Consider the following 18,005-nt stretch of genomic DNA (forward strand, 5'->3'; position numbering starts at 1 on the left):
TGTGATCGGTCTAAATGCCGGACATTCTCTCACGCGCGGAATGGCTCAGGCGGTTCCCAAACGCTAAATAATGAAGTAGCCGTTGAAGAAGAACTGTAAATACGAGACACTCACGGCCTGGGTTCTTGCCCTCAGCTGTCGTGGGCGGTTTGCGGTGGATCGGTGAGGGAGTGGTTCCTGAAAACTTGACAGAAACGTGGCCGGCATCGCTTGGTTTTCCCTTGTCTACTTGCACGGGCGCAGTTTAGTAACTTTGTAGACTTGTGGATGGGGTTTGTTTATTTATTTTTATTTATTTGTTTGATTACTCTCGGCCGCCCGGAGGGCGTTACAGAGAGGATGGGGTAAGTTATACAAGGCAAGCTATGGCCGTTTTAAATGAAACAGGATCAGGCGTGCTGGCAATGGAGACCGGGAGGCGTGCGTCGACACGCTTCGCTGCACAGAGCAACCACGTGACATATGTGATGTCACTGCGCGCCCTGTTCTTTCGAGCGCCTGCTAAAGCGAACCCACTGTTCGTTTTTTTTTTCTTAATTTATTATGTTTCTTAACTCAAATCTACGCGTCGTTTCGGTTAATAATAGTAATTTGGTATGTTTTAGGTCCCTTTAGGATAGGGGCACAACCAATGACCACGTTCAATTACCGTTGTCCATAGCGCGAACAGACATATCCCGTGGGTGCTCTGTGCAGCGAAGCGTTTGGAATACGCGGCATGGAGGATGTTCTAATCGGATGCTGTCTTCAGCGAAAATGAATTCAGACGTAAATTTGCTCGGCGATCGGGGAATGCAACATTTAATGAGTGTTCGAAGCACGGATAAACGTTAGTGGTTGTGGAAAAAGTTCGATTTTAATGTCGTGGTTAGTTTATTATATTCTGGGAGGGGTCTCTCACTTATTTCTTATTGGTGATACTAGTGGGTAACAAAAACGCGTCGCGCATATTGAATTTCATCACATGCTCAAAAGCGAGGCTGAATTTGTCCTGGTGTAAACAATTTAAATTGTAACAGTTTATCTTGTAACTGTTTAAATCTCTAGCTGTCCGTAGGTTCTGTTCTTTTGGCTTTCTGTCGCGCACTCGCAAGTTTCTAATACACCGTCAGTTTTACACACTCACGTAGAAATACTAATTTCTGTGAGTAAATGACAGCGTTTGTGTTATGTCGTTTCGTAAACTCTGATACGGCGCTCGTTCATCTTCAAACATTGACGTATTTCCCTATACTGCATTTCTTTCCCACAAACCCAGCCGGCTATTTTTTCTGACGCTGCAATTGCCCCCCCCCCCCCCTCCCCCTCCAAGGTGGCTGTGTTGGTGTTTAGCACGTAATCACTCTCTGTACTCACCGGCGACCTCTCTCACTCGTACCGGCCTTTCAGTGGCGCACAGTGTCATCTCTGTGGGTACCCGACAAAATGAAAAAAAAAAGAAGTACCCGACAAGACAATCAGCCCATTTAGCGCCATTCGCTGCCTCTTTCGTAACGCATAAGTGCACCTTAACACGCATCCGCTCTGTGTACACCGTAATAGCGGAGACGGGGACAGAATGGACTTACCCGCCGCGGTGGCTCAGTGGCTAAGGCGTTGCGCTGCTGAGCACGAGGTCGCGGGTTCGATTCCCGGCCGCGTGCCGCTTTTATGATGGAGGCGAAAAGCAAAAACGCCCGTGTGTACGAGATTTCGGCGCACGTTAAAGATCCCCAGGTGGTCAAAATTAATCCGGAGCCCTCCACTACGGTGCGCCTCATCGCCTGCGTTGCATCGGCGCGTTAAACCCTACAATTAATTAATTAAAGAATGGACTTGACTAAACCCGCTTCTGTGTACTAGAGGGGTAGCCAGTGCGCGTGGCTACGGTAACGGCGGGGGTACAATGTTTCGAGTCATCTGAGGGCAGCGAGGTTCGGGAACCACTTCTGTACTGGGCCAGGAAAAACTCAGTGGAAAAACGGCCAGATTGACTTCGGTGGAAAAGCGACGGGGATGCAGGGTTTCCCGAAAGCCTCTATAGGTGTAAAGGTGCGACGGGCGGGCTCGCATACGCATGGTCATTTAATCGCGGCACACATTGTCCATTCTTGGCACGCGCGCTCCGTCGGGGACCGGAGCATTGCGACAGAGGCAATTATAAACGCCGAGGCGCTCGCATTTGCCTTGCCGTGGCCTTAGTGTTATTTAAGGGCGAACACTTGTTATCTGTGTGTCATAAGCTGTTCCGTTGAATCAGGGGAAATGCAGCGTGTCATGGGAAAAAACGGAGGCGTAAGCGAGGAACAAACATGAGGGAAGTACACATAAACAAGCTTGTTTACGGTTGTTTGCGACCGGGGCATTTGACGAGTGGGTCGAAGCATGGGACGCGTAGGCATTATTCACCGGTAACCCCTAAGTGAAGGGGAAGATGCGTAATCGGCGATGTTCAGACATTTAATATCGAGAATTGTGTAACTGCGTATCATATGCAGAAGGAAACAAAGAAACACGAACCATGCAGGTCTAACCAGATGAAACCAAAAGCCATCCCATTTTGCTAATGCTAGCTTGATCTGTGTGTATTGTGATTCGAAAGAAACTAGAAACAGTGTAATTAAAAACCAGAAATTCTGTAAATAAACTGCGAAGGTCCACCTAATACATCTCGCTCTCCCGATTAATTTTTTTTATAAAAGACTTCGTCTCGGTTGCCAAGTTTCTTGAATGCCCCCCAGAGACCGTAATGGCGGTGAAACGGAAAAGCGACGTAGAAATGCTAACGTGTAACAATTTCAAGAATTTTTTTCTCCTAAAAGCTGTCGATATATAAGAGACTCCACTCATCAGTAATTTAAACACGACAACAACGCCCTACCAGTTTACCAAGATCATGGGTAAATCACGATTACTTTCAAAATTGTTCTAATGCTCATTGCAGCACTTCGCAGCAGTAATGCGTCCAGCCTATTTTTTAATACACATAACATAGTAGTGTCCTGACGGGAAGAAGAAAACGAAGTTTTTGTAAAATTAATCGTTGATTGGGCAAACTTGTGCTCTACAATAAACGTAAATACACGCAAGCGGTGTAGAAGCAGTCAACGAACTGACGTGCACAAGCGATCGTGGGCTAATGGAAGGCCACAGCGTTTGCCCTGAAAGCGTTTTTCTTGCTGCTTTATTAACGCGATAGCGTTATTAGGCTCCTTTTTTTTATTTTCCCGCGCTTCCTAGACGTCCGCTATCAGCCGTGTTCATCAGGTGTCCGCGGAAATGAGTCATCGTTGCCATCCGGAAGCTACGACTGAGACAGGCAGATGCGAAAGAGCGCCTGAATCAGGAATAAGTGCTGCACCAGCGGAAATCTGGGAGGAAGTACAATGATAGTACGGCGAGAAGAAAGAAAAGGCACTCGAATTCAGCAGCCTGCGCAGTCACGATAATTCTACGCTCGGTCGGTGATGGAATCCTCGGAAGGCCATCGTCAGCCGTGCCCGCAACTGACGCCATCACACCAAAGTGGCTATCCTATCGTATATAATGTCCGTAACAAAATTGTGTCACTTAACAGACACAGGGGCAGACGATTATCGGTAGCCTCTCAAAAACCAAGAAATGATTAGATTATGAGCAGAGACGACATAAAATGTGTCCTAGTAAAATATAAACCCCAGTGCATAGCGCTTAATTACACTACTTTAATTTACTTTTCGAATTTTTCGCGGGCATGTCACCGCTATGTTGCCTGTGACGCAACAAGCTAGGAAGAAAAAAAAAACCACCTAAAACTATTTAAGAACGTCTTCCCCGAGACATAGATGCAACAACCCACGGCATGGCTCTACTGTGAAGATTCAGAGCCGGTCTCACGGTCGCCAAAAATACAAAAAATCACAAATTAGGCCACATTGTAAAACGCATAATCAGGGGAACAGCAAGAGTGACAGAGGAAACGATAAGACTCAAACAGGCACTCATTATGAGCCGGATATTGCACATTCTAGTCTAAAATCACAACAGGAATACCACAAAAACCTGACAAGAATTCCTGTCGTACGAGAAAAATCATTGTTGTGACAAGAGAAGTGCTGTTGTTATGACAAAGCCATCGGTTGTTACGAAACACAATTCTGTCGTAACGACACGGTCAATTTTCTCAACGACATAAATTCCTGCAGTCATAACATAACTGCCAGTTACGCTACTCTTCACAATGGGCAATGATATTCAAACTGTGCAGCTACTGATGGAACTTCAGGATTACGACAAAACAAGAATTCGGCGCTACAGAACTGAAAACGAATACAACGCGTGACAGAACATCAGAAGCACGACACGACAAGAATAAGTCAAGATGACAGTACCACGCTCGAAAATACTGAAAACTACAGCAAGTTTTTGTCGCCTTTTTTTACTGGGATCCCGCCACACCGCAAACGTACCCTCACCAGAGAAAACCAAAAAAACGACTTCATCAGGACAGCATACACGACAGGAAGCGGCTGTACAAAACAAAATTCGGGAAGAACTGTCAAATTAAAGACACTGCCCCCCCCCCCTTGCCCCTTTGGACGCCATAATGTCCATGTTAGCGATCAAGTGAATCCTCAGAAGAACTTCCCAACCGAAATCACTGCATCCAAATCTAAACAAAGACAGATGAGAAAGCAGGATAAAATTACTTCCATTAAAATCCCAAGACAATGCACATACACCCACCTCGAACGCACCAACGTACTCAGGAAGCAATCTTCGCAGCAGACTACCCTGGAAATCTTGCTGACTGCATGACCATACCCCCCACACATGAACGGAAGAAGCGAAGATTGTAGCCATCCTCTTTGCAATCCAATTAACGAAATTATCAAATAGAAGTACAAATATCATCAGAGGCTGTCATTAAAGCATTTCAAACATAAACAGATTACCTAAGCTCTCCCGAAAAATTCTCCCATCTCCAATGAAAGATGTTGAAATTACATGGGCACCCGTACGGGAGGATCTCGAAGGAACCGAAGTTGCTGACCAAGAAGCACGCGTAATCACATACCACGCTCCTTGCGTCCACGTCTGCCACTCTCGCCTCCACGAAAAATGCGGATAATGTCTCCTGTTTCTATACCCTACGAACACGATTCTTCGCGTGCCACAAAGGGCTCTAAGGCTGAATAATCGTAAACGTGCGCTGGATGCAAACCAATCTATATATTCACAAATCTATTTGCATGAAGATGCTTGGTAGGAAACATCCGACGGGAAATGAGAACTGTGCTAAATGCGGTAAAGATGCACTAACTTCCACGCAACCCAGTCACTTCCAAGGGAATGCTCAGGGGAGAACAACTTAGACATTGCACATTCTATTTCTGTGGAGAAATGGGAGGCAGCCTGCACCAGCTCGTTACGTCAAGATTAACCTGAGGGGGCAGGGAACAAGTTGCTGCATCCGGGGCTCTGGACTTAAGGTCGCCCTCTGCACACACTCCCACTGTTTCTTACTGAACGAAGGTGTTTTTTCAATCTCCCTCAAAGCAAAATCCACGATGTTATCCCACTGTTTCTTACTGAACGAAAGTGTTTTTTCAACCTCCCTCTAAGCAAAATCCACAATGTTTATACCGGCCACGACATGAAAGAGCAAGCACAGTGAACCACTGACACGGTCGCTTTCTCCCTGAAATTCACCGCCACCAATCAGCCACAACATTTCACTCCCATATTGTAAGCCCCACAAGCATGGGTGCCGTCTGTCTGTCCTGTGGCACGGCGATTAAAAACTGTTGAAGCAATTACTGCACTCGTGTCTGACCTTAGTGCTTGGAAAGCACAAATCGTAAATGCAGCAACTCCATTCGAAAGCGCTCCTTCGGCGTCTATGTAACGCTATCGCGTCGAACATCTTAAGAACTAAACGTAGATGTCACCGCAACTTTTTTTTCTTTCTTGAGCCATCGGATTAGATCGAGAACACTGGAGATCAAAGAACAACGTTCTACCCTACTGGCCGCCGGGCAAAACAATCTCCCTGCCAAATAAGATAGCCTGCGCGGCCTACTTAGGAAAGGGGGAAAACCCGCGCTTCAACACAAATAAGGCAGCCGGGCGTGGCAAAATGCTGGAAACAAAACTAAAGTAAAGGAATGATAACGCAAGGTTCGCAACAGTATATAATCATTTGGCCGAATTTGGGAAGGATCAATAAAGAGACAGCAAGTGTTTGCATTTTAAACCGAAAGTGTTATGCACCTTCTAATGCGAGCAGATGGCCGCAAAATATTCCTTTCCTTAATTGAAAAGGTATACCGCAGCAGTCATGGGAATCCAACCTATGTACTCGCGGTGACAAGCAAGTACCTTAACCACAATTCTACACCAATTGTTCCGTAATCACGCATAAACACAGCCACAGTACGAGTACGGCACATGGTCAATCAGAACAAAATAATACATAAAGATTATGGTAGCCACAAAAACATAACATTCCGACTAAACACGCAGAAGCATTCAAAAGAGGAAACCAGTCAAATGGTTGGTCAGAGAAACTACGCCCACTGTGTACAAACATTGACCGCCTGGAGCATGCAAATACAGCGATCAGTTTTGTGCGCCTGAATTTCGACATGGTAAAAACCATGTCGAAATGTCTACTGTGGGTACGAAAAAAACAAAAAAAAAACGATGCCGTCGGCGAACCAACAAAAACAGCGCTTCAACATGTTTATGAGCGATGTTTAGAGACCCAGTAGCGCCTGAAGGTCGGCGCACAACATCTAGTCTTCCAATGGGTCTAAATTAACAGCAAAACTGTAAGATTAAATTCACACATCAAGTCGCGCCGGAACTCGACCACAGAGGAAGGGGAAAACTTTTATGGAGCTTATTTTTGCGTGGGTGCGGCTTCATCGTCCAGAAGTCCGAGCGTTGTCTTCACGCGTTCTGCCTTGTCAATCAGCATGACTTGGTCGGCCAGGTGTGCACTGAACTGCTCTGTTTTGCAATGCTTGGGTGTGATGTTATGGAAGCGGCAGGGACGGGTTTTGACTACGTTTTTAGACTATTTGGTGCAGGGAGCCGGAATTCTGCGGAGGTTCTATTGCGGTAAATATGATTATAGAACGGCATGTGGCGTCGGACCGGCTGAAAGAACTTCTTGGTTTGTAGTAAGCAAAATGAGGAGACTTGTTTGCACCTTATTGTTGTCGTGTGGCGGTGACCCTACCTTATTGTGGGGTTTGGTGTGGCCCTTCGTTCTAGCCTCTAATGTTGGCCAATGTTCCGCAAGGACAAAATTGTGGTTGGGTATGGCTGCGCCCAATTTACCATGCTTGGCGGGCCGTTTTGAAGGCGAACTGGTTGCCCGCGAGGGAGGAGTGGGACCCAGACTATCGTCACGTGCCGGTCTTGATGCTCTGGACTCAAGCGGGGGAACTCCGCTGGAATGACCGATCCCGAAGCTAATCTCCCTCGCATGGACCAAGATGGGTGCTATAACCTTCAAACAAAACGTGTGCAATGGCTTGCGTTTTGTTTTTACAGACCACATTTCGCGTTAATTTTGGTTGTACTTTCCTACAAAGCTCCTCCTTCTGAAAGAACTTTCTCTAAACCTGAAATGCCTGGCCCTGTTCTCAGTGTTATCGCAGCCATTTTAACAGCAAAGCTGTTCAGCAAATCGGTATTTTTGTGTTCGTCTTTAAAAATACCAAGAAAATACCGAGCGCACGTGAGCGCGTGCCTCGCGGCGACCGCCCGGCAGTTAAAAAACAACAAAAATGCGGAGCACTCGTAAATGCGTGGCTGGCGGCGACCGCCCAGCGTCTCCGGTGCACTTTTGTCAAGCCAAACCTACCCACTTAAGGCAATTGGCCAAGATTGGCCACAAAAAAAAAAAAAAAACTCCAGCGTTCTCCGTAATCATGGCAACTTTTGCTTGGAACGAGAAATAGACGTCATAGCGTACGCCCCTCCAAGGTAATGTTCAATGATTATCGCTGCCAAAAAAAAATGAAGGAAGCTCACACTTATAGCAAAAAAGATGCAGTAAGGGTGTTGCGGCAGCCAAAAATCAATTCGGCTGGAATCGTGGAATAAACCGTCATGATGGTCGTGAAGGTTGTGTACAGCTTCGCTACCTCCGTCGTACTCGCTAGTGCAGGCTTTCTTAATTTTTATTCTTTGTTATATTGCACTTCACAATGCCCGCTACATTCCCAACGGCGTTTTCGATTCCATTTTTTCCCTACGGGTATTCGTTTATTTATGATTGGTCTCCTCTTCCTCCCTCTAATACATCTTCGGCCCATTTTCCGTAGCGCTCCATTCTTTCACTCCTCTCTACATGTCCACAGTTTCACGCAGAAATGCCGGCTAACTAGGCCGTTATTGTTTAATGTTTGGCGGCTGGAAGGCCCTCCATGACGGGACTTAGTGCTTCCCAGCCCCGAGCTTTGCATCGGGAGCTGTGGTCGGCCATGTTGAAGCCAAGCGCGGCTGGTCACCTTGTGTGTGTCGTGTTTCTGATCTCACACGAACACTTCCAACAGGAGACTGTGGTGGTGTTCATTTCAATTTATTTCTCCACTTAAAACTATTGGAGGTCTCACAGCTGTGACAGTTTAAGGGTGACATCCTATTAATATATTAAACACATGAAGGGTTCAAATTTTCCCTGGTAGGAACAATGGGGTAAATAAAACACAATAAATTTAGGTATACGATCTTGCTTACACACTATGAATGACAAAATATGGCGAGAAAATAGAAATTTGCTTCATAGATATACTATGAAGAAAAAGAATCACACAAGGCAAAGGATAAGCAAAACATATTAACAACATTTATTTAATTAAAATAGAGGAACAACCGTAAACAATATACACAAATTTAAGGAGCGTTGATGGTGCTGACGATTAACCAAGTGTTATGCTAACGAGATGGCGTTTGATAAATGAAGGGGATGAGATAGAAGCTTTGACGTCGTAGGTAGTTGATTCCAAAATTTAATTCTCATGAACTAAAGCGCTCATTTTCCGTAATTAGTTTTTATCTTAAGAACAAATAGATTGTTATTTTTAAAGAACCCTGTGTGGTGGAGGTTGAGCAGGTTTGATTCCCTTGGGCTGTATATGAAACTCTATTTGTTAAGTTACAGTCAAAATTTTACGCAGTTTTTCTTGAAGAACGGGGTGTAAAGGTAGTACATTGTGAGACATCAAGATTGCATTTGCTTGCTAGAAATGGTCGTTGAAGGTAATTAGTCTTGCGGCTTGTCTCGATCAGGTGTTGTCACTGGGACATCGGGGTTAAGTACGCATTTTTCCATTACGAAAGACAGAATTTTTTAGCATCTGTGTATAAAGGAGCAATATAAGGGCATCATTATGTGACGTGAAAGTACCTCTTGAAGGTGGACGCGCTCCCACAACAGGGATGATAGTAAAAAAAAACAGAGCCGACACGGCGCCAACTCGCAACTATTTGTTTATTGAAAAGGAACAAAAATATATACTTCTTTTCAATAAACAAATAGTTATGAGTTAGCGCCGTGTCGTCTCTGTTTTTTCTACTTTCATCCGTGTTGTGGGAGCGCTTCCCCCTTCAACATGGACAGCTAGCAACTACCCTAATTATCCGTTCTACTGCAGTGAAAGTACCGTCACGTTTTGATGGTTACTTTTAATCGAAAACCGATTTTCTCCCATACCATAGTAATATGCTCATAAAATTTGAGATCAGGGCCTACTGGTGCACTTACGAATATATACTAGAATCGTCGGAGCGCTAGTATGGAATCTTCCGGGCACCTTCAATTGATAATTTGGGTTGTGAAAGGAAACCGTTAATTTCCATGACCTGGACTTATTTGCTAAGTAACTACGGATTAACGACAAAGGACGACCCCGAATTGCAAGTACATCCAGTTTTGTAAAGAAGAATGTTAGTTTGTCGTATCGAATGCTTTAGTAAAACCTACAAAGATAGCCCTGGAAAAATCGCCCGTTTCTAATGCAGGTTTTATGGTATCTGGAAAGAAATTTAGGGCAAGTTCTGTCAAAAATCCTGGAAGAGAACCAAACATATATGGGGAGAGAAGGCTAAATTTGGTGAAATTTATTTTTAAGCGCGATCGAATAACATTTCCACAGTTTTACTGAAACAGAAAAAAATTTAAATTGGCCTATAGTTTGGAACAACTTCAGCGTCACTACTCTTTAACACGGGAGTAATTTTGTTTACTCTTAAATTGTCAAGAAATGTACCTTCTTAAACATACAGTTTGCCGTATGACTTAAGGGAGGGTAAACGTGGTTCCCTAATATTTTAATCGATACGGGAGCACTCCGTCAAACCCTGGTCCTGTGTATTTGAGATTGGATATTACGCCGCTTCCGAAACTTCCAAAAGACAAAACTAAAATGATGTAAGGTACAAAATAGGGCAATAATTTCATCAAAGTTTTTACACAGGCTGCAGGTATTGACGTGAGTGAATGATATATGCGTTACCTTTTTCACTGAGCAAGCATTTATGTTGGTCAGGTGAAAATTCAGCCGGCCTCTCCTAAAGGAAAATGGCAAGTAAATAGCAAGAACAAGAAGGAAAAGATAAAAAAAAACAATTATTACACATAAGAGAAGTACAGCAGCATGGAAATCGCCACAGAGATTCAGTGCGTGAAAAGTATACACGAAAAGTTACATGCCGGCACGTTTACAGGCCCAATCAATATGTCTGATGCCCGGGTACTCTCAGGTGAGATTCTCTTGAACTTATGGGTTCATTTAACCCCTAAAATAGGCTTTCGAAGCCATGCTAAATATTCCACGCAATTGTATGTATCCTGTGAGACTTCTAGCCACTGCGTTGTTACTGGCCCGAATTCATTTCCTCCCAAGGTAATTATTTATACCATAACATTATTTGCCGAGTACCCAACACGAACAGTGGAACGACTTGAGTCTGCAGAGGGATGGGGAACATTTGAAGCGTAGGCATTTAATAGTTATAATAGCCTGAATGCACCTCATTATAAGAATCAGAAAGCAGAAAAAAAACAAAAATATAATCAACCCAAGTGAAAAGCCACGCCATTTGAGTATTGATGACCAAGTCAGGCGACCATCCCTTGTATCAGGAAGCTTTAAACAAAAATAAAATCGTTAAGCGATGTAACAAAACTGCAAAGGTCTCATTCAACGGCATCACGCTACTACTAAGCAACAACACAATAAAGGTAATAAATTCTGAAAATAAAAACGATAATAAACTAATGAAATCACAAAGTCTATCTAATCCAGCGTCCTTAAACGATTACCTGAAACGTGAAAAAAGACAAATGAAAGGACAGTACAACGTGTTGGGGGACTTGGTGTTACGCTGTGAGACGAAAAACTGCGCGTAACGAACCACACTGCAAAGCTCTCGCCGTTTCTTTTAGGGTCGAAGCCCCTTAGATGCTCGGGCTACCGGCGTCTCCTGTCGTCATCGTCTGAGTAGTCACGGTACTAAAACGCTGGGACCCTAGTTTTCCGACACCTCGCGCTAGAATGTAACGGGTACTAAAAGAACACCCCGGGAAACGCGTTTTTCAACTCCCCTCTCTAGAACGTTTCTTCACCGTGGGGAAACAGCGCACTAAAAGAATACACCGGGACACCCGTTTTCCAACGCCTCACACTAGAATACTTCGCGCTTCAAAGACATTACTTTTACAGCAATTCTGTATACATCTCCCCCCCCGGCGGTTTCATCTTTGTGGGCAAACACGCCAAGGCACCAAGAATACATTTATACACTGCATGCTTCGCCCCTCCCCAGATTTCACGTTAGTGGAGATGGCCTGGGAATATTTTTCATTGGACTGTCTTGACCTGTTCCTACAGTGCCACCAAGGAAACGTAACGTTGCTGAAACCGAGAAGAGGCATAAAAGTGGTGAGGCATTAGTTTACAATTTTTTGGATTTCTGTAGGTGTTTTGCTGGTAATATTTCACGGCTCTTTTTAATACAGTCATTTTCCTTTCATGTACTTCAAAATTCCGACTCAATCCTCTAACGTAATGCTGGGGCGCAATAAACAAAGTGACACCGAACGAATGGTATTAGAAAAGGGCGCAAATACTTTTCTTTGTCATGAGTGCTAGAGCTGCTTTGGACTTCATGGTACAAACCTGAGCACTGCTGAGCTGCTTCCATTTCCACAGTCGCCTCCAGAGGGAGTAAGCTACATGCGAACAAACGAGTTATGTTTCCGGGAGTCTACAGCGGCGACGGGCTTCCTCCGAGGGCAAAAAATACGGCGCCTCCCCTCGACCGGTCGCAAAAGTAGGCCAATGCTGCGAGCGTCGGCTCATGTTTTATTTAGCGAGGGAGGCGGAACGGCTGTGCTTGTGGTGTAGTGGTTATCACATCCGCCTAACACGCGGAAGGTCCCAGGTTCGATCCCTGGCAGGCACACTGCTCTTTTTTAAATTTTTGTTTCCGTTGTAACATTGTTTTTCCCCTATACAGAAGGCAGCTTACGTTCGGTCACGTTGAGAAGATTGTTTCCAGTGTGCTGTTTCTTACAAGTACAGCTTAGGACTAAGGAGCGAAACTAAAACTAAATTCCACGCCGCAGTACAGGCTAAAGGAGAAGACGTCATTTGGCCGTTTTTGTGGGCGTCATGGCCAGGTGCAGAATACGAAAATCTTGCGCCCCATGCAGTTACCTCGAACCGGCGGAGTGACCTCGACAGGCGCTGCTTCTCAGGTGCAAGAATTGCAGGTAATCGCCCAAGTAGTGTAGAAATGGTTTTCGATGTGCCCCACCTTTAACGCTCCTCTTGTAAATACTGCCTCCACCGGGGGACCCTATGCCATGTAGTATGGCAGCGTCAACTAACCCCAACGCTCACTCTTTATTCGTAAACCACTTGTGAACAGCGGGGATGACGCAACATGACCGCGCTGCGCAGATGTAGGCTTGTGATATTCATGCGAATGACGTTGCAGAAGGAGCCCGACACTATATGAGCGTAGTAACGTGCGCCGCTTGCCTGTTTATTCTAAATTCTTGTATGTGCTTTCCATGTCATCCTGAGCACTCACCGCCCGTTTAGGTGCGTCATAATATTTGTAGTCGCAAAGTATGCAGCTCGTTCCGGGACAATGAAATATCCAGGTTTTGTCACAGTGTACTGCAATGTCTGCTTACACCTACACTTCCCAGCAATCAATCGCTGGAATATCAAAATGTGGCGGACACGAAAGCTCGCAAGCGTATCTGGCTCGTCAGTGAGTGAGTGATAACTCTTTATTAAGTAACCGCCAGGTGCAAATGTTAGGGCGCCAGCCTGTTAGAAGTCATCCATAGTCCAGTATAGCCTGGCTCAGGCTGGCTGTCCGAGCCCTCGTCACGAGGTCTCGCTGGATCCCACGGTCAGGACTGGACAGGCCAGCCATCCACTGATCTTAGTTTGGGGTGGGATTGGGAGTATGTATGGTGTGCTGATACTCCCAGACCTGATGGTACAGGGGGACCGGTAGAAGGATAAAAATTACAGGTGACGGGGAAATGAGTGGGTTTTCTGGCGTTAACAAGGGTGCTTTGGGAATATGTACTCATTTGCAATGTTCAAATGGTCAAAATGGGCGTGTATTCCGGTGTGATAATGTGCGAACATACGAAAAATTTCTCGTGGCTCTTAGGTCTGCTTACGTGCTGCGAATGCGTAAGCAGCATGGTTTCCCCTCGTGACGTTTAAGCAGACTGCAGTTGAGCAAGTAATTCTGTATTGTGTTTTGTTTTATTCTATTTTATTTCGTGTTATATAACTGCATTCGCTGCAACTGCATTTTATTGCTTGTGTTTGACATCTGTCACTTGCAGTCGTGTTTGCCTTTTACGCATCGTACCTGTTGGTGTTACGAACTGTACCGCACGGCGTTTGCCACTCGGGGGGCGGGACAGCCCCTCTCGGTGCCTGTGGAGTCCTGCTTGTTGCTTACATTGGCACCAGTATATGGATTATCACTTGTTCTCTTACGAGTTGTACTCGCTGGTCATGCCATGTATCGCAGATTACTTCTATATACATGTTTGTTTGAATAAACATCACCCCCCTAATTCTCCCAAAAACAGCGTTGTCCGCCGCTGGGGGGGGGCCTCGTTTTCTACACGTGCCGTCACCTCTTCTCCCCTCGTGGCCTCTCCGCTTTGGATGGTCAACAACGTCAAAATTTTTTACTCATGATGCTTCTGGCGGCTGAGGATAACACTGAGTACTGACGCTCGAATAAAGTGCGGGCTGCGACGTTCGTTTTAATATAAACGCAGTTTAGCCGACTGGCGTAGACGCGCACTTAAGTTCAGACCGCAGGTGGTGGTGGTGGAAAAACGTTTTTATTTGAGCAGACAAAAAAGAAAAGAAAGAAAGGTGGGTGGCCCCTTCTGAGTTCAGAGAGCCGAGAGTGATTGCTGCTGCTCTATCCCGGGAGATCAGGTGTTCCTGAGTTCCGTGATGAGAGCTGGTCAGCCCGCACTCCCACTGCTCCGGAGTGGGGAAAGGGAGGAAATGCAAAAAATAAAATCGCGAATGTTTAACTTCACACAACAAGAAGCGGTCGGGCACGAGGTCAACCAGAAATTTGCTGCTAATGCAATTAACACAAAACATAAGAACATGCACATTCGCAGGGCCGTAATATAGCAAAGGGCCACTTTGGCCGAAGCTTGGGTGACAAGTGCGCCAACATCGTCACGGCCGGCGGTTAGTACTATGTAGGCAGACGGGGCGATGGAATAGATAGCGAGGGTGTTGTCGCCAAGAACGACGCCACAGTCGTGGCACTTGCGCGAAAGCGGCGCACTAATTTAACGGGGATACATTGTAGACTCGGCACACACCCGTGAACCACCAAAACTGCAAAGAAAGACGACTCACGTGAAAGAAAAATATAAATAAAAAACAGTACGAAAATAAACATAAATTGGAAGCTCTAACAAAAATATTGTTCAGACCCTTTCAAAGCAGTATGGGGTATAGCTGGACTCAGCCAATACCTCCCTCACAGCATCTCCCCTTACAGTGCGTGCGTCCCCTTCTACTCTTCCTACTGAGTGGCGTTTCACTATGTGCAATGATGGAGGTCATCACCGGCCCAAGACATGAACGCAGAGTCTTCCGATTCGGTACATAGTTCTACAGACCCCCTCTTCAACGCGACCATGCCCTCCGCCCCCAGCACATTTAGTCACTTGTGCACATGCACGATCTTAACGGTAAGTACATCTTCGCCTTCAGTACGTACCGCAGAAGACGATGGTCGCGGATAAATGTGATTCGGATTCAACTACAAGGGAAACAGGCCCCACATAGATTTGGCACCATCCACACTCATCAGCCACAATTAAGAGCTGAAGCATACTCGTGACCTCGTGTAAAAGAGCAGAACGGCCGTTCCCATCTGCAAGTCACTCTGGTTGGGATGCTGAGAGGCACTGCATCACTGTGCCAAGAGATTCCATCGCCCGGGAAGGACTTCCGATCGCGCTCAGATACTGATCTCCATCCCGCGCCAGATTGGCTTCCTCTGGAGCCTACATCGATAAGGATCGTCGTCTTGTTGCGAGAAACACTGCGGCAACCCTTTACTTGACTAAAACTGAGCGACCGCCTAGGCATTCAAGGTAACACGGATAAGCAAATCGTCCCATTTTGGAAAACAGTTGTGCCAAGTCGGCTGAAACAAACATCCGCCAGGCTGGGCAGAAAAAAAATCGGTTTTTGGCATCACATCACGGGAGACAACTTTAAGGGTGAAGCTCCCGTTCCTTGTCGGTGTCGAATAACATTCTTGCTTACTATTTACAGGCATTGCCAAATAGCTGCGACCAACGGCACACCATGAATGTCTTTTTCTGAAATGTGATTTTAAGTCAGTAATGATCCTGGGGGACCTCCTTTAGGAATGTACGGAGCATACATATAGCTAAGTACCAACTCTAAAAGTGCAGCAACAAACAAGTAAATAACTGACAACTGGATGCAAGAAGCGCCGTACTTCACAGCAGAACAGGGGTCTCACCCGGAGCCTAAATAAATGATTTGCTCCTGTAGCCACACCACCTTAACCACTAATACAAGAGCATAAGAAGCCATTCTTGTTGTTGTCCATTGTAAACCTATAACATAAGTGTACCTCCCGCCAGTATATTTTTTAATTGATCTCTACATATTCCGGCGACATCTGCGCAGGAAGAGCCTCAATAAACTATGTAACTTCCGTCTAACTTAGCACATAACAAAGTAAATCGGCAATTGGCAATTTTTGGGAATTATGTATTGAATGACCTACAGAAAATGGTATTCACATCTTGTTGCGGTTTTTTGTGTGCTTTTGTGCAATACTGGGTTTCGAAAGTGTGTAAACCATTTCATTGTTTAATTGTTGCAATGCTATTTTGCTATGTTCAAGTGTAAACTTGTATTTTTGTTATGATGCTCGCCGCTGAGCCCTGCAGTGGCTTCTTGTGCTCCGTCAGGATGGTTATGCAGCTTTTGTACAGAAAACCACAGGCTTCAATCTGGAAATAAAAATTGATTTGATTTGATTAAATAAAGTGAATGATCATAACCCTATACACCAAGGCCCAGTATTATACATCACTCGTTTATTTCTTTAAAAGATTCGTCTTGAATATAACGGCACTACATCGGCAGGTATTTTAGACTGTGGCGGTGAAAATTTATTTAAATTATTAGCCTCGAAGGTCAAGCTTACGAAATCGACTATAAGAACAATACCGTGCTGCCTACTCTTACCAACAACATTATAGGTGGTAAATATACTTAACTTCAATGAATAACTACAGATTTTCCTTTTTTCCCAACATAAATATATAACCTCGTGGAGGACCTTTTATCTTACAATTATAAAAGAGACATTACCCTTGCTTCCTAATTTCGTAAGATAATATGCAAATAGTTTCTTATGCTTTTCTGACTTTCGCATGCTGGAAACAGCCTAAAAGTACGCTATTTCTGAAGTTTGTAGTCATCCAGTTTGTAGCAGGTAGTATTATCTTATTGAGTGTTTATTGACTGATTGGTTGTAGGGTTTAACGCGCCGACGCAACGCAGGCGATGAGGCGCACCGTAGGGGAGGGCTCCGGATTAATTTTGACCATTTGGGCTCTTTAACCTGCACCGAAATCTCGTACACGCAGGCGTTTTCGCTTTTCGCCTCCACCAGAAACGCGGCCGCCGCGGCCCGGAAACGAACCCGCGTCCTCGTGCGCAGCAGTGCAACGCCTTATCCACTGAGCCACCGCGCCGTGTTAATAAATTTTTTATCAATGCATGTGATATAATATTGTCACGAAGCCAAAGACGACGCAGTTGTCTTCAGAGAAAACAGGTTTATTGGAGCGAACTTGTGCTCCCCTAACAACTCAAAGAATACACAGGCGGCAAAGCAGCAGTCAACAAAGTGACGAGTACAAGCCAGCGTCCACAAGGTAAATGCCGCGGTGTCTGCTCTGCGGGAATTTGTCTTTGGGCGGGAGTGTTTCTCGAACCGTCGATTTACATCCAGAACATTGTAGATCAAACAAGATTATTCTAGGCTAGTGACTTTAGGGCGAAACAATCTCTTTATCAAAATGAGATAGGCCATGCGGCATAAAAATAAAGAATGGAACACGCGCTTCGCTTGGGACACAGATATCAGAGCCGGGTGCAGCCGGACAGTAAAAACAAACCATAAACAAACAAAGCCATTCACGGTTCGCGGCAATATGACATGATAATTATAAGATATGATGTCATAATGCTACATTTGACGTAATCACACATTTTACGTCATCCATGTTTCATCTAAATCAGCCACAAGTAATTGTTGTTCAAAAACAAAAGCAGGAAAGTAAGACAGTGCTGCTTAACTGCGCGCAGAAATATCCCATTCGAAGCGAAGGACAGAAAAAACAGGGTAAACTGATAAAGAAAGAACACGAATGAAGTGTTGCAGTGAAGTGTAGC

The 18,005-nt window shown here is 45.1% G+C and overlaps 1 non-coding gene across 1 annotated transcript; it reads left to right on the plus strand.

Annotated features, from left to right (window-relative positions):
• The first annotated feature begins 12,368 nt into the window (after positions 1–12,368).
• Trnav-aac (transfer RNA valine (anticodon AAC)) lies at positions 12,369–12,441 on the plus strand. Its single transcript has one exon. It is a non-coding gene; the product is annotated as a tRNA-Val (tRNA).
• The last annotated feature ends 5,564 nt before the right edge of the window (positions 12,442–18,005 follow it).

Source organism: Haemaphysalis longicornis, unplaced genomic scaffold, assembly GCF_048455015.1.
Source record: "Haemaphysalis longicornis isolate Haplotype H1 unplaced genomic scaffold, Haemaphysalis longicornis Haplotype H1 scaffold_3, whole genome shotgun sequence".
Classification (NCBI taxonomy): domain Eukaryota; kingdom Metazoa; phylum Arthropoda; class Arachnida; order Ixodida; family Ixodidae; genus Haemaphysalis; species Haemaphysalis longicornis.